We start from the raw sequence: 26,105 nt of genomic DNA on the forward strand, positions 1-26,105 counted from the left end.
AAGGGGCAAGAGGGGACGGAATGGCAGCGGTCCTCCACGCCACCGTGCTGTGGTTACTGATCTTGAGATAACGACAGACGACGAGCGAGTACAGAGTACATAACGCAAGTACAAAGTGCGACAGTGCGCTCGTGCCTGTGCCGTTCGAAGTTCGTGATCATGTGGGAGCCTCACGCAAGACTTTGACCCTACCTTAAAACATCCTCATTCTCAACTGCAATATTTTAAATTTTGAACGGCTTTATGCTTTCGAATGCGGGATGAATTTCGGAAATTTTGTAATAGAGTAAGAAATTTGCCGAGTTGCTTACTCCATTCCGAAACAACGCACCACCAGACGCTTTTAAAAACAAATATGTGCACAAAGTAAAATTTACCTTTGAAAGAGGGGTCCTTCTCCCATTCCTTCTTATATGCACGGCTGTATTTCGCCCACTTGCCCATGCTTAGTTTTGAAAACGGTTTTCTTACTGAACCACGCGTGCAGCGGCAGCAGATGGCGTCGAAACAAAAACAAAAAGAGAGCTTAGCCTGGAAAGACGTGTAAACACGGCAGCGATGACTTAACGGCATGCACTCAGCGCCGACATTGCCTAAAACACAGTCCTTCGAGATTGCCTACATAACTTTTTCACAGCAATGAGCTTTGGGTTTTCATAAACCGGCGATCCCAAATTTTGTCAGTGCTGACGTGATCCCCGGAACCCGGAAGTCCTTAATAAAAAAATGGCCCAAATATAGCCATGTAGCCAACTCAGAATTTTCGACGCCAAGCCGCGTAAAAAGTAGCCTAATTTGGCTATTAATAGCCCAATCTGGCAACCCTATTTGCCTGTTCAACTGGTCGACTTGATTAGGGAATTTCGGCCTCCATTCTGGGTACATAAAAGCATGGAGGTAAAAAATGTTTCCTTCCTCCATGCATAAAAGAGCTAGTTTTGGTGAGCAGCTCAGAGCTGCCAGCATGGTATATTCTATACCGCTAACCTTGGGCGATGTTGCGGTCGGTATTTAGTCTCGCGCGAAGGAGACTGGCTGGCACCTTCCTGCACGACAAGCAGCAGCGAATCAACGGTCGCCGAAATGGACAGTCCACTATAGGTAGACTCTTACAGAATACCGCCCCTGATTTGTTAAAACATAGGTAACCATGGAGGAAGGAAACCCCAGGAGAGGCCCTGACCAGCACGAGCGTATTGGTAGAGTGTACCCTTCTAGTACACTCTAGTATTGGAGAAGGTGTGGCGGAAGTCACGTGCTGTTTTGCGCAAAGGAGCACTGGGATGGGTGCCCCAAATGTCAACGTTGCCTTGACAACCGCGCTCCTGAAGCTTCGCTGCTGCTCTCGGTCTCTGAAAAGTGAGATAAGATTTTTCCGCTGGTGTCTTTCCCGCAGCACCTTTTGTTCGCCAGAAAAGCTGACTTTGGGGTTTGGTGGGTAAGCTTGAAAGTTGTGTTTTGGGTCTGTGAGTATGAGTGTCGGCCAGCAATAAATACACTCAAGCAATCACGGTGCGGGTCTTCGTTGTCTTCTTCAACGTGCCACGGAAAAACACAGGAGCGCGTCTGCTTCACTAAAACTGCTACAGAAGTTTTGTAGGCTTTGTTTTGACGCGCGTCAGCAGCACACACTTCCGACGGCTCGTAACAATGCAAGTTCAAAGTTCGCGCCCATCTGCTCCGGCGAGCTGATTGGAGGCGCAAAGAGAGGTGGCACACCAACATGACTGCACTTCCGGCTTCAAAAAAGTGACGTCAGGGCCTCTCCTGTTTCGTTTCCTTCCTCCATATAGGTAACCATACAAGGCAAATTTTTGAAAAGAAAAAGAATAATGAGAGCTATAGAAAAATGCTAGATAAAGAGCATGTGTAGTATAACTGAATAAATCAAGCAGGCTAGGTGACTATTTGTCGCCGCCCCGTTTCAAAGAAGACGCCAATAAATCATCATCATCATCATTAGCAGCGCCGCCTGGGCTGCGAGTTGTTCCAGTGCTTCCTATAAATAGAGGAGGCGCTGGTGTTTCGCGACGTCCTTTAGCGCGTGGTCTGGCGTGGTTCTGCTCGTGCGCTCGCGAGTGCATTCGGATTTTGGTTAAGAACGCAGTAGGCCTACGACTGCGACTGTCAGGTTAGTACAGGCCGGTACTCGACGTCAACATAGAGATACGCCGATATTTTCCGCGGACAACACGCTCTGTTCGAACGCTGAGCCGAGTAGCACGGCCGACCCCGCTGAGTCGAACTCCGGTACGAGTTTCGAACAGCAGCTCCTGTGTTTGACGCGTGCTGTTTCATGGCATGTCGCAACTGATCATCGAACTGTTCGATGCGACTTCTCTTCCAGGTGCCATGGATCTCACGAGCGTCTTGGCTGCCCTGGATCCCATTATGGTGAAACACTGCGGAGCGGGCCATTGTACGGCGTTTTACAAGGTCATTAAGGGTGAGATTCAAATATTTAATTGTGATCGAACCATCGATGGCAGTCTCTGTTGCTAAATTATCAATGGCTTTTTCTATAGCCCGCACATTTCTTGCAGCCCCAAGGGCGCAAGCGGCGTCAATGAAAGAGAAAGATGATGTCTGGCGAGTGACTTGCGATGATTTGTAGCGTTTTTCAATCAATTGAAATTAAATCAAATACAAGTGAGACTGACATCAGCGAGTCACATGCAGATTACTTAGGTTTTTACCTAGTTGGAAGATTCGAATATCTGTTCGTTTTACATGGATATCTGATTATATCTAGGCAGCTAAAAGTAAAACCACTGCTCTGGGGGCAGGCAATCTTTCAAACAAAGGTATAAAACGATGAATGGTTATTTATTTATTTATTTATGTATTATTTATTTATGTATTATTATTTATTTATTCAAGTTACCCTAAAGGTAGTCAACGAGTATTATACAGAAGCGGGTTCTGGTACAAATAGAGTTATAGTAGTGCGAATATGATTTCAAGAAAAATATAATTAGCAGTTCAGTCGTATACAAAATTAGAAAATAATAAGTGGAATAGGTACAAAAAATGAATATAACTATTGCATACATATTTACATGTTACATAAGCAACACACATGGGTAATAGCTTGAGTTATTGGTTGTTAAAGGAGAATGAATAAAGAGCATAGTCAAACAAAGGTACAAAGTTGGGTATCGAATAAAGTACAGAGCAAAAGTTTGAAGTATTATAAATTGAATAAAATGCAAAATACATTAAACATATAAAAAAAACCTAGTTGATTAATAAAAGACTGTAAGAAGAACAAAGCCAGTGGAATAATAATCGGGGAGGGTTGCCTGAAAGTTATCGTGAATGAAGTCTTGAAATTTGCTGATGTTAGTTTAGCGGCTGGTTTCAGGAAAAAGTCGTCATGGAGGCATGTGTGATGATAAAGCTTATGGATAAGTGATAAGCGAGCAAGTTTATGGCAATGGGAAAGTTCTTGCAATTGAGCACGATTCCTTAAAGCAGCGGCACTAGCGAAAGGTGAGTATTCAGAGTAAATGAAGCGAACAGCACGGTTTTGAAGGACTTTGATGTCGTTAATAAGGCAGTGTTTATAAGGATCCCAGATGACAGATGCATATTCAATTGTAGGTCTGATTAACGTGGTGTAAGCAAGTTGCGAAAATGAATAGGTGCTTGGTATAATGTTACATTTAAGACAGCCGAGAGAATAATTAGCAAAAGCAGGGGTTGTGTTCATATGGTAATCCCATGATAAGTCAGATTGTAAAGGAAGGTCAAGGTACTTGTACGTTGATGTCAGTTCAACAGAGCTATAGTTTAATTTGTAAGATGAGGGTACACGGCCAACACGGTTAGTAAATGACATAGCCTTTGTTTTTGTGTGGTTAAGTGGCATTAGCCAGGATGAGCGCCATGAACTTACCTTGTCAAGGTCGCATTGTAAAGTCAGCTGTCGGTGATGCAGGATGCGTTACGATATGACGCAATCATCGGCGAACAGTTTAATTCTGGATGACAGTGAAGATGTAAGGTCGTTAATATAGATTAAAAATAGTAACGGCCCAATCACACTGCCCTGGGGGACACCAGAAATGCAGTGTCCGAAAGATGAGGTAGTGTCATTAACGGATGTGAATTGCATGTGAGATAAGAAATCTTTTATCCATGCTAGAATGTTAGGGTGAATTTTAAGCTGTTCCAATTTGGCCAGTATCCGGTGGTGTGGGACGCAGTCGAAAGCAATTGAGTAGTCTAGAGAAATTGCATTTGCAAACGCGCATCTATGAAAGAATGAGTATCATGGATGAAGCCGGCTAGTTGCGTGTCACAAGAGTATCCTCCTCGAAAAATGTGTTGGTATTTGAATATAATGTTATGTTCTTCGAGGTAGTTAATGACCTGAGAATGTATAATGTGTTCTAAAAGTTTACAGACAGTACTGGTTAGGGAAATGGTATGATAGTTGGCAGGAGAACGCCAATCAGCGGACTTAAACATCGGGATAACTTTAGCTATATTCCAGTCATTAGGAATGGAACCAGTTGCTAATGATTGTGTAAAAACTGCACAGGACAATGCACTAAGGGATATACTTTTCAGTATTTTATTGTTGAAACCAATGTGATTCGAAGATAATGAAACTTTTAGTTTGTTTAGCAAAGAAAATATCCCAGCTTCAGTGATGGTTATCTCAGGCATATGCATAGCGGTAAAAAAATTTAAGCCAGGGCATGAGGCGATGACTTCGTTATTAAAAACTGATACATGTAGCTTAAAACACGCGTAAAAATATGTAGCCTGTGAAAGTAATGTGGTGTACAAGATTCCTCTTAAATGCGGCAAGGTATACGTTGGCCAGACGGGACACTGTCTGAATGACAGGCTTAGAGAACATCGTTATGCATGCGAGCAAGTAGCCACATCCAGCAAGCTGGTCATGCACCTTAGAATGTGCAAATGCTCAGCTTACTTTGACAAGACGACAGTCTTCGCTAAAAAAAAAGATAATATAACCAGGGAAATCCGAGAGGCTTTCAAAATAGAATAAAAAGAGAACTGCGTGAGCACGCCTTCAGTCATGCTTACTAAAGCTGAAATCACTTACGCAAAGAATGCGTACACACACAGAACGCACCGATAGAATAATGACAACCAGAAACGTGAGAACGCGATCTGAGAGTATCTGCTGTAACCATAGTTCACGCAGTCGCAATACGTCGTGTGCTTTAAATACTGTGGTATGATCTGACAATAAACTAGTTGGTAGTTTGTGCTCCCCTGTGTCACTTCGTGTCCACTTTATATGCAGTGTACCTTTCGTCCTAGTTGCGTCCTACAGTACTTGTGGAAGAAAAATGAATGCACACCAACTAGCCCAATTCATAGCTCTTCCATACATTAGAAGAATTTGATGAGCTTCGAGTGGGCTGGCTGATAAGTTGGCTAAGGGAAAAATTTAGACATGTTTGTAGCAATGAATGTGCTTCCATGTGACCTGATGAAACAGATTGCGTGGGCCAGCATATTTCTGGAAAGTTCAGGTCTTCAAAAGTTAGTAATATAGAGTTAGCAAATTGCATGGTTCCAAGACTTAGTAAGCACTTAAATTGAGTCACAACACCTACCTGCATATCAGGAGGACGTTAAAGTGTGCAAAGAATTATACGAGTAGCGCCGCACTTAAGCGATACCCACACACACTAAAGGAAAGAATTGGTATGAATTGGTAAAGAAACAGTCCTTTTTTTATGGTCATAAGGACGCCACCTCCTCTTCGCTGTATACTGTTGCAGCGGAAGAAATTGAGCTCAGACCAACTGGCTAAGATAGAGCTATCAAATCCTGTTTCGTTCAGCCACGTTTCAGTCGGAGAAAAGATAGATGCAGAGCAGGAATCTACAAGTGATGACAGGGCAAAAGATTTAGGCAGGATGCTTCTAATATTGGTGTACAAGAAAGAAGGTTATCCGAACTTTTGTTGTGACAGTGCAGGGGCATTGACAAACAAGTGGCTGTGCACGAGGTTGAAGAAAGCGGGGGTGAATTCCATTGAGAGGCACGACTTGTAATAGGTACAGGATGATTGGCATTCGGATCACACACAAAACCCTGATGGTTCATGCACAGCTTATTAAAGACAAGGCACACTCTGTCCCCGTTTGTCCATATCGTCTTGGAGAACTGCCAGAGCCTACGCCGCTGATCTCGTACAGCCTCTGAATAGTCACGTCCGGTGCTAAGTTTTGTATTTTTCAATTCGTAGCTGCAGGACAAAATAGACTCGACTTCTTTTTTGTTCTAAAGTTTTACTATGATTGACCGGCTTTTTCCAACAGTGAAGCGGCCGATTCGATATGCTCTGGCGATGATGACGACACCCAAGTCGAGTTGATTTCTGCAAAACTCTGTGATGGACACGCTAGAAAGATTCCCAGTTTTCAAACTGGTCATTCTCTGCAATGCCATAAAACATGGCGTTTGATCTTCGCGATCAATTTTCCAAATCGTAAATCTTGTCCTGCAATACAGATATGTTTTCCAGCTGAGCAGAACCCGCCGGTGTATTCACTGCGTCAATTTTTGACTGTAGGGTGTTAACTGAGCACTTCTGTAAAGTTTACATCTTTGGGCAAGGAAGGAGAGTGTGCTGCTAGAGGCGAGACTTTCGAGTCGATTTCAAGGGTTCATTCTGTCAAGGATTCGCGCAGTTTCAAAAAGGCGTCGTCGTAGTTAGAAGGGCATTGAGTCGACAACGTCTCCATTTTAGCATCAAGATCTGCTACTCGTTTAGTCAGTGCCTGCTGGCCATTTTGTACTACAATATGAAGATGAAGTTCCTTGTTCATAGCATCCAAAAGGTTACAGTTGCTAACTTCAATTCTTTGAATCCCAGTGGACACAAATTGCTAGTTTTTCTCCTGAGGTTTGGTCATAGGACCTGGATTGGCTTTTACGTTTCCGGCTAGCAATAAAAGACTCCACAAACACACAGCAATCACGCGAACACAATTCAATTATTTACAACTTTAGAGCCACCACACCGCAAGAATAAACACATCATCGTGACGATAACAACAGACGATATAGTAACTGACTTATAGCAACATGGTTGGTGAGCGCGGTGCAAGAAATGCAGTGTCGTGGCCCGAAGCGTTGGTGAAAATCGCGCCCTTTTGAGCCCCCATGGAAGTGGCCGATAAGGCGGATGTAGTTCCATCTTCCCAGATAGATAACCGTGCGTTCACCAGATGTGGTGGGTGGGCTATGAGACGATCCACCGATTCTGCGTGTTCCCTTGGTGGGCTGTATAAACAGGTGGCCGACATGGTCAGGCACAGTTTGTTCAGTCCAGAGTTGACGAGCACAGTTGGCCCAGCATGAACAGCATCAGGACCTGTAGCAACATGATCGGTGAGCACGGCGCAAGACATGCAGTGCCATGGCCCGAAGCGGTGGTTAAAAGCGCGCCCTGTGAGATGGTTATGTGTAGGCTATAATTGGTTCTTGAATATGGAAGCCAAGCAACGCTACATATTCGATACGAAATGTACATTAAGTGGCAAGGAAATCTGCTAAAACTAGATAAATAAACCAGTAAGTGACTCTTATTGTAATGGAACATGTGTGTTTTCATTCCCATTTTGATTGTTCTTTGTGGGCATATGTACACCTTGCCTTTTGTATGTTATAAACAGTTGCTATTTTGCACATCATGTATGTCTCCATGTTTTTCTTTGTGTATATGCCGTGTCAAATGTGTAGTGCAAGTTTGGCATCAAAGGTAGAAATTGTGGAAATGTTAAAAGAATACCTTCTTGGATGTTGATGCAGTGGCAGATCCACGTGATGGGGGAGTGGCATTTGGGCGATCACCCCCCCTCCCCCCCAAAGCCACGAACTAATACACCCCCCCACGCCTTCCACCCCCTTGACACTCCCCTTGACAGCAATTTTTCGGCATGTGGAATTTTTTAGGCTGCGGCGGTGGACCATCACTGCCCACGGCAACAAAGCACCCCTCACTTCCACCTTTTTGGTAGGCGTGAAACTGGCTAATGCAACTGCCACCTTTGTAAAAGCTTGTTTATTGGTTCCTCCCCACCCACAATTTTGCCGCTTCAGAGAGTAGAATGCCATTTAAATGAGCAGGGCAGATACTGCAGCATAGGCGGAAAGTTTTCATTTGTCCGGGAGGGGGAGGGCTGGGGCCCGACCAGCTTTCCGAACCGCACTCATATACAGGGTGTCCCTACTATTATGCACCAAGATTTAAAAATATGCAAATGCAAGCTTGTGAATACACACAAAATTGCCGTGCAACTGGCCGCTAGCGTGAGGCTCTGCAGCTTGGCCATTTCGGGCAAACGGTTTCGCAGGTGTTCGACCTTGTCCAGCAACAACGTGAGCACAACGTCCTCGAATGTGTGCAATGGTGCCAACTTTTGCTGGCTTTCAATGTCAATCAGTATATCTCTGTGCAAAATCAGGCATCCTGGTTCAAGGTCGTCACCGTAGAACTTTGTTATATATGCTTTGTCTTCCTTCCCTATGGCAAACTGCTCAATGTGTGCCATAAGCTGCCACATATTGGGTGGATCATTTGCTTAACGAAGACAGCGCGGTGTCAAGTACTTCGTAGTACCTTTGGCAATGCATGTCCTTCACTGATGTGAACACGGGAGCTGAGAAACCTTCTTGATAGCGGCATGGAGTCTTCTTTCGCCTAGCAGCTGGAGCAAATGGGTCATCACCTCCTGCTTTTCCGGCCTCTGCCAAGACCTCCTTCCAAATTTAGGTAAAGCTTTGCCTCAGTCCAGAGACGCTTTCGGTGACAGATTTGACCAATTTCTCTGCTTGGTCAAAACCTAAGCGTTCATTTTTGCAAGGCGGTATTCAGTGCTTCCATTTGTGAAAACACCGTTGTCACCAGCGTCAACGTGAAGAACGATTCAAACTTAACCACCATCCTTAAAAATCTTACTTTCATTCCAGCCTCACTTTGCTCTTCCGATGCCGTCTCAGACAGCAATGTAATCATACTGCTATAATTTGAAAGAACTGATCGCAGTGATGAATTCTTTAGCGTCTATCTTGTCGGGCAGAATTTATGCAAGTTCACGTCCTCTTCTCTACCTGAAGCTCTTGAAAAGTAGAAAGGCGCTTTCGAGAGCAGGTCACTAAGTTCAGTAGTTCAGTGGCAGTGTAAAGAAAGTCACGGCACATTTCTACTTTCCGGCCAACATCGTGCAAAACCAAATTCAGGATGTGCGCTAGGCAGTGTACATATAGCGCGCGGGGTTCTAGTTCTTACATGAGAGCTTGTACTTCTCTGTGCTTTCCCCTCATGTTTCCTGCACCATCATAGCACTGCCTGCGGCACTTTTCAACAGGCACATAAAATCTACAAAAGAATGTCTTTCAATATTGTGGGCGAGCTGCACCACTGGAAAGCTGGTGCCACCGTTGGCATGAAGTGGTATGAGGGATCACGTGGGCACAGCGGCCGCATTATCTGCTTCGGAAGCGCCGAAGCGAACTGAAAACGAAAATTTAGTCCCACCTGCGCTATGGTTCTGATATAGTGGGGATGTTTTTCCGCTTCGGGTGCCTGCTTGAGAGCACTTGAATAATAATAATAAGCACTATAATAGGTAGTGGCTAGCTTTGACAGTGTCCAACATGGTAGGCTATTGCTTGCAGTGCCAAACGCGTACGCAACAGGGCCCGGTGTCAGCCTTCACACGTACCCGACGACCAAGAAGCTGTGTAGCTTGAATTGCGAAACTTAGAACCGGCAAGCAGTCATGGGCTACAACTCGGGTGTGTAACAAGCACTTCCGCGAGGAAGATTTCTGCTACAGCGTTGGGGCTGCGATGTTCGGTGAGTAGGAGAAAGCGCGCACTGAGAAGCTCGCCCACGCGAGCTGCCTGGTTAATGTCATGAAGATTTTGTCTATGAATTTGTTGATGCTAGATACTGGCAAGTTCACCAGAACGGAAAGGGAATGGTAAGAAGCACATTCACGTTTCTGTTAGCACCAAACAATGAATGTACTGGATTAACAGAAAGAAGCAGCGAGAAATTCCTCGCTGAGAAGACTGATAAACATACAGTGCGACGCAACTTGAGAAATAATGATATTGAAACGTCCAAGAATTAAAAAAAAAGAAAAAAAAGATTGAATCGTCCCGACGGCACATCACAAGTCGCCGTTGGTGCCGAATAGCTATTTTTGAACAGCTCTGATAGCGTCCACGCAACAATGGTTGCTTTTGTACTGTCAAATGTGCATATGCTGCAGCCTAAAGCTCACGACACGGTGCAAAAACACGCTCGCAGTGAAAGCGAAACATCGTGCGCGGTCATAAATGCAGACACGCAGTTGGTCGCTTCGAACCCGTGCGATCGCTGCATTGAGGTTTCATTCCGTTATGCTTCATTTGGTTATACAGACAGCACACTATAAGAAGATATTTCACATAGTCTGCCCTTAGCGATTGCCTCCCTTTCACGCAAGAAACTGGTTTGGGGGACTCTATCGCGCCAACTGCGCGCAGTGGACGTTCACTGTATGTATTCAGCAAAGAGATAGCTCCTGTAAACTATTCTGTGCTTTCTGTTTGCCAAAAGATTATTATTTTGACAGTAAAAAACTTCTCTTGTTTAGAGAGTACTTACAGAAATGTTCAGGAGGGCTCCCGCCTGGTGTTTTTATTGAGCGCCAACAGCTAAACCTATGAAGAGCGCGTCACGTTATCCCTCATAGTACGCAAGCGAGGCGCTTCCGACAGATGGCGACTCCGTAAGTCCTCGCCCTGAATAGCAAAGAAGCTCGTCGCAGTGGTGTCCGTTGTGTTAAAGAAAAACCACAGAACAGCACTTCTATTTCCAGGGTTTCTGTGACCACCCGAAAAACTGTAAGTTGTTCTTTGACAGAAATGGCTGCTATCTTGTTCATAATGACGGCGTAGTGCTCTGCCACTTGAACTTCATCTGGGAGTGAACGAAAGATGTCATGTGCCATGATTTGCACCATATCGTTTGAAATCTGGTGAGAAATTCATTTGTATATTGTTTTGAAATATGGCTACATCCTTTTCTTTAAAAAATAACAAACTTTGTCCTATGTATATATTTAAATATATTGTGTCTGCGCATAGCATTCAGTCAAAATTAAACAAAATATTGAAGTTAAAAAATACGGATAAGGTAGCTGCTGCTCATGCTTCTCTAATGCACTTGTCCTCCTATGGTCAGGATTTTCAGAAAGAAAGCAAAAATATTAATTAAAAGCCACGCACGTCCGTACCAACAATGATGCAGTAAGCTTTTAGTCACAATAAAATTTTAAGTGAAAAGGTAGAGGCAACTGAAAAGAAACCTCAAATGATGTGGGTAACAGAACTCTGGTAATGACACATTGCAATGCCCCCCCCCTCTGAAAAACTTCGAAGGGGGCTCGGGTCCAGGGGCCCCCTATGTAGTCGGCGCCTATGTACTGCATATACTGGCCACCCTACCTGTGCATGGTGCCAGTGCCGAAAGGTCTTTCTCTGCTCTATGCCGTTTGGAGACCTGGATGCGTTCTCAAATGAACGAAGAACGCTTGACTGGACTGGCATTCTTACATACTGATAGGGACATTGACATGGCAAAAGTAATTCAGTGGTTCGCAACTAAGGATAGTGGACAACGGAGGTTAGAGTTTGTTATCTAAGGTAGCTTGTATAGGTTGGGTCTTTGCAAGGTTAATTGCCGAAGATGCCAACGCTAATGCTTTTATAACAACCCTGTGAAGCTTATTGCAAATGGACATCTTTGTTTTATAAATAATGTCTTTCCTTTGTGTGTTGCTTTTTGATTCTTCTGTTTTCGTTTGTTAAGGTTGTTGCCTGTTCAGATGCAGTTGTATGTTTATTTTTAGTAGACGTTATTGTAGTAGTATTCCGTATCTGTATAATATTTGAAGTTTGTTCTCCCAGAGTTTACTTGCTGTCCATGGCTCAGTGTTGTACCGGTGTCATATGACCACTTTTGATTGCCAATGTCTCCCTCGCACAGCTTAAGCAAATGAGCCAATCATGACCGATAAATTCGATCCGGATTGGGCTTGATCGCGATAAAATGTGTGCCTTGTGACACCCCTAATACTCTACTTCACTGTCGACCGTTTTTTCTTGGGCGCCGCCATTGTGTAGGCAGTGGCGCCATCTATGGGCAGTTGGCATGCTGGCTTGGGCGAACACCCGTGTTGTATGCTATGGTGTATGCTTGGCGGCAGTTTGTGGTGGATTTTTTCGCACTCGCGTGGTCTATTTAGCATGAAATGGCATCTTCTACGTGAGGAATGGTCCTGTGAGGCGTAGTGAAGGAATTTAAGTATGAAGTAAATTAGCGGCTGGAGTTTCTGCTGGCATTAGGGCGGACAGAGCACCCAGCGTGAGGTGTGCGCGTATGTTTGAGCTTACAATCAGCCTCGGATATCGGTTAAGTATTTCTGAAAATTCGTTTCACGAACGTTACCTTCGTGCAGCATTCTCAGCACTGTAATTCTAAGTTCTGGTTTAGCTGCAACGAGTATTTACGAAATATTTGACGATCCTAACAGTGTGAGTACCGTTCTGCTGGAGAATAAGTCGTGCTGTTTACTTTGACAAGCGTTCAACTTGTTATCTGTAGATATATTGGGCGACTGCCTTGTTCGCTGGGCTAGGTTTCCGCCCACAAATAAAATAGTTTGGTTAATAATAACCGCATGCCGTACAATCTGAATCGCACTTTTCAAGTGGTCCAACGACCAGCTGCAGACTGCGCGAGCATCCGAGGCAGTACTAAATGCTGTGTTATACATCTTTTGGTTCTATATATAGCGTATGTTCCAAGTAGTCCAAGCATGCAGCATGAATTATTGCGTTGTTATCCCATGTTCTGTTTTATTTTGCCGCAAAAGGAGGACATATGAACTTTTTTTTTTTCAGTTTCCTAAGTTCAGTCATCTACGACGCATTCACCCATCTTACGGAAATTATGTCCTTGCAAATAGCATTTGGATTCTCTTTATGCGATCCCCTTTGTATATTGTGCCTTACAGGGCAAAAAGGCAATGCTGATCTAAGCACGAAGCAATTGTGTCTATCATGTTGGTTTGCCAAGAGCAGTGCTCCTTGTGTTGAGCAAAGCCTTCGGCCTCTTGCAGGAGGCTAATGTAGACATAGTGATTTGAAGTCTACTAGACTTAAAATGCGCGAGAACGATGCCGGTGGCTGATGCAAATGTTTTACAACAACTCCTCGTCGAGTGAAAACAGATACATCCAACACAGTTCATAACACATACACACACCGTGGCTGACGATGCATGTCGTATTTTTGCACATCCAAGAGAAATTTTCAGATACTGCAGTGACTGCTGTACCTAAAGGCTATACAGTGGTTGTTTGGCGACCTCGTAAAAACTGACATCCTGTAAATTGCACTCAGAACTAGCTTAAACACCTCCAAATTGTTCTGCAGTGCGTGACCAGCAACACATTCAAGCCGCGCCGGCTCGCGCAAGCCAGAGAGGAGGAAAGGCTCGTCGCGCGTCCTTTCCTCCTCGCTCAATGAAAAGGTCTATAGGCAAAGCTCGACAGGTCTTTTAGGGTAAATGATGAAATCGTCGCACTCTCCTGGTTAATGCTGCTTGTGTAATTTTCCTAATTAATCCTTGCATTCATATTTGTAGCCGATATTATTCAGATCCCTGTATAAAATTTGTGTTTTCACTTTTACTGCTATTACAAGGTTCGAGCATGCCCTCCGGTGTCATTAAATTGTTTTTAAACGGCTCACATAGTTGTCTGCAAGATGCTGTTGATGAAAAAGGCACTAAGGGATGCGAACAGAACCACTTGGATGTTGAGATATCCTTTTGAGCACATTGCGTGCAAAAATAGAAAACTTGTGTTGGTATAATGTTGCGATTCCTACCGCTGTATTCTATACCACTCCGACTGGTCCCGTTGATAACGCTGGCAGAGCATTGCTCTGCCCACTGACGCAGTATGAGAGGGAATGGCATTGGAATAGAATGGAGTGGAATTATTCAGGCTCCGATTACACATTTCCACTATGCTGGGTGCTCTTGGAAGGGAGAGGGAAGGTGTGGGGGAGACGGATTTTAAAGAAATTGCCAGCGACAGCACGATTCTGCTACTACTTCTGTAGGACTTGGAAGAGTCGGAGATAACTTGCGCACATGGGCAGACAGAATAAGCAGATAACTCGCTCACTAATAATTTTCTAGGCTGTGTACTCACTCATATCTCGTGTGCACTCGCACTCCTCTGCATTCACTCTCATTCCTACAGAGGCTCACCAATGCTTTTGTGTTCAGTCTCGAAGTTTGCACGTACTAGTGTCAACTACCATTCACCGGCAAATAATAAAAGTTCACTGGAACATCTATGCAATTTGCCATACATTTTAAGAACATATTTTCTGAAGCTATAATACTTGAATAAAGAATGCTTTTGCAATTACTGACAACTTGGTAATATATACTGACATGAAAAGGCATTGTATCTGCCTTTGTTTAGGTCATGGTGGATATGAGTATTAATACTGGATAAACTAAGCTCTTTTGTTTGCACAGGTAATCCGCAAAGAAAATGCAAAAACAGCAAGATCTGGATTTTTCTTAAATTTATTTTTCTGTTTTGTTTGAATACCAGAAGGGTGAAAGGTATACTAAAGGAATAAGTTGAGCTTTATTAATATATTACCCTTGTACAGTACCAAAAAAGTCACTTTTATTGTGCAAAGAGGCTTTGCAAGCTAAAAAAGATGCAAAAATGAGACAGGTAGCAATGCCAACTTGAAGTTCCCATGCCATTCACCATGATTTCGACATCTGCTCAGGCCTAGTTCATTTTTTTTATTGGTTAAGGCGAACTGTGTTGTCAAGTTTTTGGCAAACCTAACTTGGAAAAGACTGAACTGAGCCGCAGCAGCCAAAATGCATAAGAATGCTTTAAAATTCATGATGTAGCATTGACGTACCGGAACAGGAGGTTCAGACGTTTAATATAAGAACATGGAACTGGGGTCATCACATTCTCTTTTAACCAAAATAGTTTTTAAGGGATACTTTGTCAGCCTAATCTGATTACGGTTATTCTCTAGCTTTGCTTTAGGTAGTCTTACCACGTCAACTCCTATCTAAATACATGAAAACAAAAGATATTGTGTTTGACATGAAAGAGTTAAGAAAAGTTAAAAAGTTTATAGCGAGGATATTTCTTTATTTCATTCATCAATTGTTCTAAACGAATATTGTAAAAAAATTGTGAAGTTTAAAATCTGAAGTAGCAAGTTTGAGTCTCTAACTCGTCAATGAAAATGATGTCGCGATTCTGTAAACTGAACATATTGAGACATCTATAGCTAGGAGCCTTAGAGTATGCTTAGGTGTTTCTCGAGCAACCTCAAGTTCCTTAGTAATTGCACAGGCACGTCATCCTCCATTCCCTATTATGAGGACGGTTGAAACCTGTCGACACTACTTTCGTGCTTCAGTGCAGCGCAAAAGACACCCAGTAGCAGTTACACTTGCTGAGAGAAACAGGGCGAACATCAACACTGTGGTTCAGGTGCAAGAAAATCTAATACCACATAACGAATTTTGGATCTAGAGTGGACAAAATTGATGTATTATACATCATTCAGAAATATAGCCACTTATTTGTGAGTAGAATTTTTGAAAAGCCCTTGTTAGCATTGTAACTGTTCAAGGTAGTTCATATATGCAATGCCCTCACAGATGCAGTTAATAGAGCTGTGTGTATGCTTTTGGTGCAGAGTTATAGATTTTTAAACTTTGTTCTCGCAATTTGCGGCATCCACCAGAGAAAACTCTGAGGCCCTAAATCAAATTGATGCTTCCCATGGTCAGTACAATTTTCAGCTTTCTCTCTCATTTGCAATCAATTTCGTCCAAATAGGTACAGCTGTTGTCTAAAAAGGTCATTTATGCATTTCACAAATTTGAATAGGAAAATCAGTCAACTCCAAGGTAAATCGCTGTGTTAAACCAGATGCTGGTGTTTTGTCTCCCAGATGGCCGAGAGCTCTGGAGGGCTCAAGTTCCTGTGCTGTGGCCCCACGAAATGTCTGTCGATGCCTTGGCGCTGTCCAAGAGAGAGTCGCTGTTGATGGCAAGGGCCCGCGTGTGCTCAACTCTGCAGGTACGCTCTTCAACGTGCCGGTGAAGCCTGTAGCTCACAAAACCCTACCTACCAACCCTCCTGAATTTTTTTCCTAAAGTTAACGAATTATGGCTCATTCTACTATTTTAGTAACGTTGTGTTATGTTGTGTGAAAAAATTATTTGACATTGTGATGTAGTTTTAAAAAGTTGGGCAGAGCGAAATTGCAAAAAATGCATAAAACAAAATTCTCATGGTACTTCCGCTGCTTTCTTGTGGGGCAACGCAAGATGCCATACACCAGAGGGGTATTTGCATCGAGTGAGTTTAGTCTGTATAGTTTCTGAAGCAGGTGTAATTGGAAATTAACAGCCTATTTGCTGAAAAATGCACTCTGATCTAAAATTCATGAGCCATTGCACTCTGTGAAGGTGGATGACCAGTGAAGCTGTATAGATGGCATATCTAAATGTACCACACAGGGATACATAAATGTTTTTGTGGTGTTTATTTTTTCATGCAAGTTACTAGTGCTTTGTGGTCGCTATGGTAGACGGCCGAGAGTTCAGTGACGACGATGGACAGGTTCTTGGCGAAGGTTAAGTCCAAACACGTGCATCTCGTGGTCGTTGGCACCTTGGGATTGGTGTAGCTCTGTAGCCCTAACCGTTCGAGCATAAACGAGGGCAGCCAGTTGCCATCTGGCCATGATACGTCCACGTTGAAGTCGCCAACAATGTGGACTGGAGTTTGATCGTCGTCCCATGGATCGAGCAGCCATCCAAAGTGGTCGTTCCTTAAGTCCTCTACATTGCGCTTGGAAGAGGCAGGTCAAAGGTACACAGTGGCAACGACCGTCCTGTCGGCGGACCTTACGGCACGCACATCGGCACAACACACCGTGCTTTCTAGTTCTTGGGTGTTGTACGAAACATCCTACAGCATGACAGTGGTGGCCACGTCGTTACTCACGTATATGCATGGCAACTCTGCTCGCTCGTCCTCCTCGCCGGGAAAGCGCCGAGTCAACGCGTCCACTGCCTTGTGCCGTCGCTCTTCCAACCGTATCTCGTTGATTTTGGAGAGGTCGTTGTCGAACCACAGCCGATTGCACACTGTACAACTCAATCCGAAGTTACGGTCGAGAAAGCCTCTCTTAAACCTCGTATAGGCACCGTCGATCCGTTTTGCGCAAGAAGCCGTGGCTGCACAACATTGGCCGAAGTAACTTTGTTGCGACAAAGAACAGTGCTGTTTGCAAGGTAAGGCGCCTTGTTGCTCGTGTCAAAGCATCCCCTAATCCTGCATTTGTTCAAATTCTTCTGGCCTGCTCATCAGCGTTTTTGCTGCAACAATTTGTGCATTTCATAAAAATGGGGTTATCCTTAGTATGCTGAATATTTGGCAGCGACTCCATCACCTCGTACGTCGTCGACTGTTATTAAGTCGGAAATGCAGCACTATGGCTTCTGCTTTTCACTGTGAACAATTATGTGCGAAGATACACTCTCTCAATCGTACTTATCGTGAGTGTTAGGATCTATTGCCTGTTTTATTGAAAATTGAAATAGCGGCTTTTAGAGGAGCTTTCTTTCCAGCGTACTTCGATGTTTGTGTCAGTCACTCAGATACAATGAATTCACACCATGAGAAAGTTAATGGCAAGGATACCTGTGGTATTTCCACATTTTGTCCACATTTCATTTTTTTCAGTTCTTGAATTTGCTTTGAATTGGGCTGCCACCCACGCATGAGTGGGTGACGATTATTATTTGGATTCTCATGGATACAGGCAATGTGTAGTTGGTGTTCACATGATCACACATGCTTGCTCGCACTTAAATTGTGCAACCGTCCAAGTCAGTTTAGAGACTACTGCGCAAAAGCTACTTTGACATTGAGAAGACAAACACATGGATGGACAGTGCACTTGTGACTAATTCATTATAAGAAGGCACACTGAATATAATACTTGTGGTGCACATGTGGGGCAAGAAAAAAAAAGCCAACCACATGTGCCACAAGGAATACTAGATCAGATGCACAAAGTAAAGCATCTTATCATGTGGCAGAAATAAATTCGTGCCGCTGCTCTCGACGTCGTACCTCATAAAATCGCTGTTTTTCGGGCGTACGAACCACTTGCTACCGTCCTGATGGGGGCAGACGAGCTGTGGAAGACTGTGCTCGAGCCAATGCTGATGATGATAGTTTTTGTTCGCAGACAGCAGACATGCCCTAGCCATGTACAGTTTCGCTGTAAAATAGTGTCTCACTTGTCAGCCTCTTCTGTTCTGAGTTTGCTGCTGGTTGTGTTCTGTGTCTAAAGGTAAACCCTTAATAAAGTGTGTATGTATTTTATATATGTTTTGTGCTCGACAAACTTGTACACGTCACAAAAAAAAGTTACCAATTACAATTCTTCAAATATGTTATTGCTTACAATGACTAATTACATTCTCACTGAGCAATTATTAAAATTAATTGGTTACTTTATACGTTGCTTTCCTCCCAACCTTTATTAGCATTGCAGAAATACAGTAAATAGAATGAGCTGGCCTGGGGGGCTTTTTCAATGCTTCGTACGCAGCCCTTCAAACGTTGTTTATCCTCACTAAGAATTGGTTTAAAAAATTTTTGTCTGTCATCTTCTCTCATTTTCTTTAAAAGACATTAGCAGTGCTTGACGTTCACGCTTTAGGGTATGGCGGCGGTGTAATGTACGAATGCCCTCTGCACAAGATTGCGATCAGTTGATGCTACGACGCTTGCCTCTGGATTTTCTGTAAAGTTCAGTGTAAAGTTGTTACTGGGGCTCAAAGCACTCTTCCAATGAAAAAAAAAAGCTGGAAAGAAATTGTCTGTGGGTGATTTCCTGGCATAACGTTTGAACTGGCCATCGCTAATGTGCCATAGCGTTGCTGGTTCAGTTCATCAGCCAACACCTGGTGAAACGTTACCATAAGAAAGCAAATATCGAGTGCCGGGGTATGCATGTCTGAACATGCACATCTGCGAGGCTGATGCGTGGCATATGTAGGCATTCGCCTGTAGTTACGCTTTGTCGCCTGTTACATATTGGCTTTTCAAAAAGAATAACTGGTCACATGAAATTGGTTACTGAGGAAAGTAATTATAACAGCAAATGTAAATAATAAATTAATTGCAAAATTACGAAAACATTTCATTAATTACAAGTAAATAAATTCATGTAATTTGTTGCATGCTAGTCTGGTGCTCAGTTAAAAAGAGAAATGAAAGAAGCTCGTACTTTGCAACTCCGAGTCAATGACTGCGCTAGTTTATCTAGCTAGAGAAAGAGAAGAAAAATTTTATGTGTGTCAAATGACCCATTGAGCGAAATGCAGCTCCACTACGTGAAACCTGGGGAATGCGAATCACGCAGTGATGTACTGCTAATGGGCTCATACTGCCTTAAGCAATGGTTTATAACCCCGTAAATGCGGCCTCTCCATTACGACGACAGAAAAGTGAAATTCTACGCTGGAATGATGAGCGGCAACGCAGACAGCTGTGAAAGACGATGAACGTGGAAGCACTTGGCACGCGCTCGTGCCGTGCCGAGCGCGTTCCGCTTGCTTACCGTGACGACGACAGGAGATGCTGACAGACCTAGCGCATAGTGCCGAGAGCATCCTGCTTGCTTACCGTGATGGCGACGACAGGAGACGACGACAGCCCGAGCCCATAAGTTGCTTCGCACCTAAAATGGCGTGCTGATGGTTCAGCTCTGTCCTGTGTTACACTGTTAAATATTTTCTGTTTAACAAAGTGTGCTATCAACCAGCCCAACTGCAGATGCTCTTTGCAACTCTACGCTTTTGCATATAGCAGGGCTTCGGTCAGTCTTGTTCCCGCTCGCATTTCAATTCATGCTGGCAGCACGTGGCACATCCTGTTGCATATTAGGTGTCCAGTCCACATTGTAGTGCACCCGCATGTTTTGGTTGGAGGAGCTGGGAATCTTAGATTCTAAAATTTTTGAACAGGAGCCACCACATGAAGCCGCAGGCGAACTTTGTCCTTCCAGAGCCAGTTCCAACGACGTCGTCACACTGCCCGGTACCCCAGGCCAAGGTGAGATGCCGAGATACGCACGATGGAAAGTGAGAGATATTCATTGGTTAAGTAGTAGGGAACCCTTTGCAAAGCTTCTTTTCAAAAGTGTGACGACATATGACAGGCGTCTGTGTAAACCAGGCCTTGGGGTGATAATTGTTCCGTAGTAACCTCCTGAAGAAAGACAGAAATTTCCTTTGGAAATGATAGTATAAGGTGCAATGCCACTGCCTAAGCAGAGATTTACCGCAAAAAGCAGAGAGGTTTACCTGCTGCAACCTAAGGTTTCTTTTCTGCAGTAGGAGAGCAAGATGGGGGAGGTTACGATGACACCTGCATTTAGGTTTAAGATGGGTGTGTCATTGCATGCTTTTGATATCACAATGTCTGTGTTATGTCGTGTTCAGTATATCTTTTTTTTTCTGAAGTAAATATAGAGCATATAATAGATTAACGGCGCAATTGCCGACAAAGACAAGAAGGGTTTTCTTCTCAGTCAGCGCGCATCTTGTCACCTTTCTTGTCTTTGTCGACAATTGCGTTGTTAATCTGTTAATGTCTTGCCAACTTGCCAAAACCAACAGCCTCCTTAAATGTAAAAAGGTGGGCGTCCTCATTGGAGCTGACTGGCCCATGTCATCACGTGTGCGAATGTCCTATTCAGAGGCTTTGATCTCTGCTCCTTGCACATCATTATGCTATTGAAACATCTGTGTTATGTTTACGATGCGTACAGGCAGGTCCATTGTTGAAGAAAACAAACACTAGCAGAGCTTGAGCAAATGTCCCTCAGTGGCAACACTGCAAACATTCAGCTTTGCCACAGGTGACTTGCAGTAGCTTCTTTATGTACACCCTTGAGCAAAAGTATACGAACCACAAGCCGAGACTGACAGGTGCGCTAGAAAGTTCGCAGTGCCAAATTTGGACTACAGTTCTCAGTTTCAAGACGCATTCATAGGTGGAGAAGAAAATCTGCTTTATCGCAGAATATCTGGTCTGTCTACTTTTGTCTACTTCTGCAGAGTTCATGACATTTCCACAGGCACTAGCAGATGTAGCGCCCACAAAATGTAATGTATTAGTCTGCATTTTCTTAAACAATGAACCTACCTGTGTGTCTCTGGCCTCTGCATCTCTTTTGTCTTTTTGCTCCACTACCATTGCTTCCCTGTATTGATGGGTAATTTTTATGGGCATCCACTTTAAGTCGAGGTGGTAACTAATAATTATCTAGATTGATGTAGCTTGGTGCTCAAACAGACAAACCTAAGTACAACGAAATCACATCCAGCACGAAAATACCTTTGTTATATCTGATATTAGTTATAAGCACACTTTGTCAAATTAGAGGGGAAGAAAGTTTTGTTTTATAACAATAATTCACTTATCCAATCAATTTGTATTCGTGTTCATGATACCGAGGCTTTGCTATCTGTTGTAATCGAGTCCTCTGCCTATCTGTGCTTTATCTCGCAAAGTTGCCTATGCCTGCAATGATCCTGGCCCCTCCTCTTCCCTGCTTTTTTTCCCCCGCAAGTAATCTTAGACATCTTTCACTTACCTTGACCACTGCACCAGTTAATGCTTGCCTCAGCTTTGAACCCCCAACACTTCAGGAAGGTAGGTGTTCCTTGCGGTTCTGGCGGATCTTCTACGTACAGCGCACACGAACACGATGCTCAATAAAGAATGGCATGCGCACACACAGCGCTGATGCACAACTAAGATTTATTGGCATAACACATTGCGTGCGTTGTGTGTAGATCTGGATCACCAGCTTGCCTGAGCGACCACACCAGCAAGGTTTTGGCTGGGTGAATATCATGGGAATTCCATTACAATGTGCAGAGTCGTCTTCGGAACTTATTTTTCAGTGGGCACCTTAGTGTCTCCAGAACCACCTGCTGACCAGCTGCCTGCCACGCAGACACAGAAGATGGTGAGAAGAAACCTTGCGGAACCTAGCCAGAGACTGAAATCGTGGACCAAGAAGAGGAAAAGACACAGCGCAACAAAGACAGGGACACGAGAGAGCGACACGCACACTGCGCTGACTTGCAACAGTTTATTCATGAGGACATAAAGGAATAAATATATATGGCACTACCAAGCGCAACATGTGAAAACTTAGCAAAACACTGGAGCATCATTTCCAATGATCATAATGATAGCCACGTGCTGACAATGCACACTGGCTGTTTTTAATTCAAATGTTGTTTAGATATGCGAATTCCCAAGATAAAAGTGCAATCAAAGGGGAACTGACACACGAGCTATCAAATTTACTGATAAAATCTGCCTCAATGATTTCACGCGTGAGCTGTAAATTATGTCTAGCCAGCATTTCGCTTTGTTAAAGCAGGGCGTACACCCGTGATCACGGCAATGAATGCCCAGATGACCCTGTACTATGTTGTACACACTTTTATGGTGCTCTCTGAGACGATCATTTATACAGCTGCCGGTCTGTCCCATGTACTTTTTCCACAGGAAAGAGGAATCATATACACCACGCCAGTGGTGCTGGACACTAAACCATTCCCGTGTTTCACAGTACAACGACCACGCCTGGTTTGTGAACCAAACTTACAAAGTTTTGATAGTCCACCGCAACACCAGCGTGTTGCCCTACCCTCTTCAGATTGTGAGAGAGGTCATGTATATACGGAAGTATTGCAAGTTTTTTTTTTTCCACTGGCGGACGTGGTGCTCGATTGTTTTCACCCCGCTTGATTTGCTTAAAAAGCTTTTCCGCGATGGCTGATATTAAAGCCTTCGTGTATCCGGCAGATAACAAGCGGTCAACCTGCACATCAAAACTTCTTTGCATTGAATATGGACATGACTTTCTGAAGGCATTGACGAGGCACACATTAAAGATTCCTCTTTTCCGGTTTTTAAGCAAATCAAGCGGGGTGAAAACAATCGAGCACCACGTCCGCCAGTGAAAAAAAAAAGCTTGCAGTATTCCATACATACATGATGTGTCCCACAAACTGAAGAGGGTAGGGCAACGCACTGGTGTTGCGGTGGTTTTTTCTGCTCCAGAAAAGCTATCGAAACTTTGCAAGTTTGGTTCGCAAACCAGGCATGGTCATTGTACTGTGAAACACAGGAATGGCTTAGTGTCCTGCCCCACTGACGTGGTGTATATGATTCCTCTCTCCTGTGGAAAAAAGTATGTGGGACAGACCGGCAGGTGCATAAATGATCGTCTCAGGGAGCAATATGACAATGTGTACAACACGGTACAGGGTCTTCGGGGCATTCATTGCCGTGATCACGGGTGTAAGCCCTACTTTGACAAAAGTGAAATGCTGGCTAGACCTAACTTACAGCTTACACGTGAAATCATTGAGACAGATTTCATCAAGAAATTTGATAGCTCGTGTGTCAATTCACCTTCGATTGCACTTTCATCTCGGGAATTCGCATATCTAAACAACATTTGAATGACAAACAGCCAGTGTGCATTGTCAGCACATGGCTATCATTATCACCATTGGAAATGATGCTCCAGTGTTTTGCTAAGTTTTCACATGTTGGCTCATGGTAGTGCCATATACATTTATTCCTTCATGTCCTCATGAATAAACTGTTGCAAGTCAGCGCTGCGTGCGTGTCGCTCTCTCGTGTCCCTGTCTTTGTTACGCTGTGTTTTTTCCCAATGAATCACCAAGCCCAAGTTGAGCCAAGTCAATAGTGCACAACATTTACGCCATTGTTGATGTGCAATTTGAAAGATAATAGGAGCCTGATGGCGTCCTACAACTCAAATGTCAAACAGGGTGAGTTATTTATAGTCCAACTGTCATGAAGTTTTTGTTATGGGGCGCATACTCATTTTAAAGGAGCACCCGCATGGTATTCTCGACTTATATTTTTGCATTGAATGAACGTTCGGGAATTCTGATGCCTAAATAAAGTATCGGGAAATCTCAGAGCACCCTAATTAATTCAATATAATAGCTTTTCTACATCCAACTAAAGTTTCGTTTCCCAGAAGGCTGTGTTGTGGGGCAAACATGTCTAGTACAAACCCCAGAGCCCTACATGTTTTTCTAAACCAAGTTTGTTACATAAAAATTATTATTTAAGTGTAGGAAAACCAAATGCAGAGCCCATAATAGCGTTTTTGATCCCTTGCAGTCTTTTTTCACTTGTGGGTAGTTCAGAAACTTGTTAATTAATATACTAAGGTGACCCAAAAAACACTTCATATATTTTTTTGTAAAAATGTACAGACATGACCAAAAAAGGGTAAACAAGTTCTAATTTTCCTTGATGTTTGAGCTTTGTGGAAAGTTCAAATGAACACACAATGCCGATTGAGATGGTGTACTCGGAGCGTTTAATCAGAAGGTACTACTAGCATAAGTAGGGCACAAGGCTTTGACCATGCTACTTTGGTCTTCAGTCATTCCTTCCTTAACCTTAATATGAATTCACAAGATATCGTCAAGCTATAGTCATATCGTGGGGTTAATGTGCTGTTGAAAGCAATATTGGCAGAGTTGCATTTTGAAACATTTTATTGAAAGAGCAACCGTACCCCGACAACTTTGGTCTTGCTGTCTGGCTTACTCTTGGTTCTCGAACCGGTGACTGGTGTAATTAAGAAATTAGGAAAATTTAGTCCACTGCGAGGATTTAGCCCTGAGCGACACTAAAAGTGCCCATGTGACACCAGTGTGAGACCAAGAATTTTTTAAAATCTATTCTTTGAGAGGTATCGTGCTTATTTTGAATCTGAAGTTCATTTTTGTTTCTCTCATTTTGGTCCCAATCTTACACAAGTCTCCCATTCTGAACTTCATGAATAAATTGTGGAAAATCGTTTCTTCAGATAGCACTAAACTGGGTACAGTCAAACGCCTTTATAATGAAGTGCTTGGGGCCTCCCAAATCATTCGTTATACAGGTGTCACTTCATTGTAAAGGTCGTGCAGTGCACCGCTCGCAATTGAAACGGGCCAGAATTATTCCTTCGTCATACTGGTCACTTCTTTGTAGAGGCTTTGCTTGTAAAGGGGTTCGACAGTATTATGGGTTTCTGTCCGATTCAAAAAGTCCAAAGAGACTAACCCTATTGCTCTGTCCAGACACTGTTCAAGATGCTCTTCTGGAAGTCTACTGTGGAGTCTTGCAACTTTTCTAGGATAGACAGAGCAATAATTTTGGTCATATTGACTACTTGAATTGTAAAGGAGCCAATAATAGGTACCCTGCTTAACGCAGTCGAAGGCACTGTGTTTTTTTTTCCTGAATTAAAAGACAAAAATGGACTTCACATTGAATTAAGTGCATAAAATGCATGCATCACACATTTTCAGCACCATAACTCTAAAAATGAAGATTTTAAACAACTCTCTCTCAACACGCGTGCTGTGTTTCAGGCAAAGTTTGTCACTGGACATCTATGGTCACGTGAAGTTGCGATTCAAAGAGGTATTTGAAGGCAGTGCCAGGAACAACTGCAGCTCTTGTGCAGCAGCTTGTGGAAAAAGGCCACGTAGACAAACATTTAACCCCAAAGACTGCTTCGGTCCAGGAGGTGCGACGCCAGAACCACCACTGGATTGCTCCGGTATGTATAAAGCTGCCAGAAACCTCCACTCCCGGTATGCAGGACATAATCGTATAGTTTGAGGCAAGTGCTGATTGCAGTTCAGAACAATACGTACTGCATTTTTGTGCATATAACCCGCATGCAAAATTCTGAAAGTTCAACCGTATAGTCGGGGTGCAAGGTTATATGTAAATTTTGCCATGAGGTGCGGCGTCATGGCAGCGTACACCATGCTGCTGCGAAGCCAAAACTCGAGGCGGAGTTTGCCACCATTCTGTTTCGTTATCTCCTAG

General features: G+C 43.5%; 1 long non-coding RNA gene across 4 annotated transcripts in view; it reads left to right on the plus strand.

The window, feature by feature from the left end:
- The first annotated feature begins 1,985 nt into the window (after positions 1-1,985).
- LOC119452893 (uncharacterized) overlaps positions 1,986-26,105 on the plus strand; it is a 35,504-nt gene continuing 11,384 nt past the window's right edge. For 2 of the 4 annotated variants that reach the window (XR_007464902.1, XR_007464900.1), the window contains exons 1-6: positions 1,986-2,250; positions 2,348-2,446; positions 16,072-16,199; positions 20,171-20,258; positions 22,118-24,031; positions 25,640-25,830. This is a non-coding gene — a long non-coding RNA (uncharacterized LOC119452893). Of the gene's footprint in view, positions 2,251-2,347; positions 2,447-16,071; positions 16,200-20,134; positions 20,259-22,117; positions 24,032-25,639; positions 25,831-26,105 lie in introns of all 4 variants that reach the window. The other 2 variants (XR_007464903.1, XR_007464901.1) reach the window with 2 other exon arrangements.

This window comes from Dermacentor silvarum, chromosome 1 (genome assembly GCF_013339745.2).
Source record: "Dermacentor silvarum isolate Dsil-2018 chromosome 1, BIME_Dsil_1.4, whole genome shotgun sequence".
NCBI lineage: Eukaryota > Metazoa > Arthropoda > Arachnida > Ixodida > Ixodidae > Dermacentor > Dermacentor silvarum.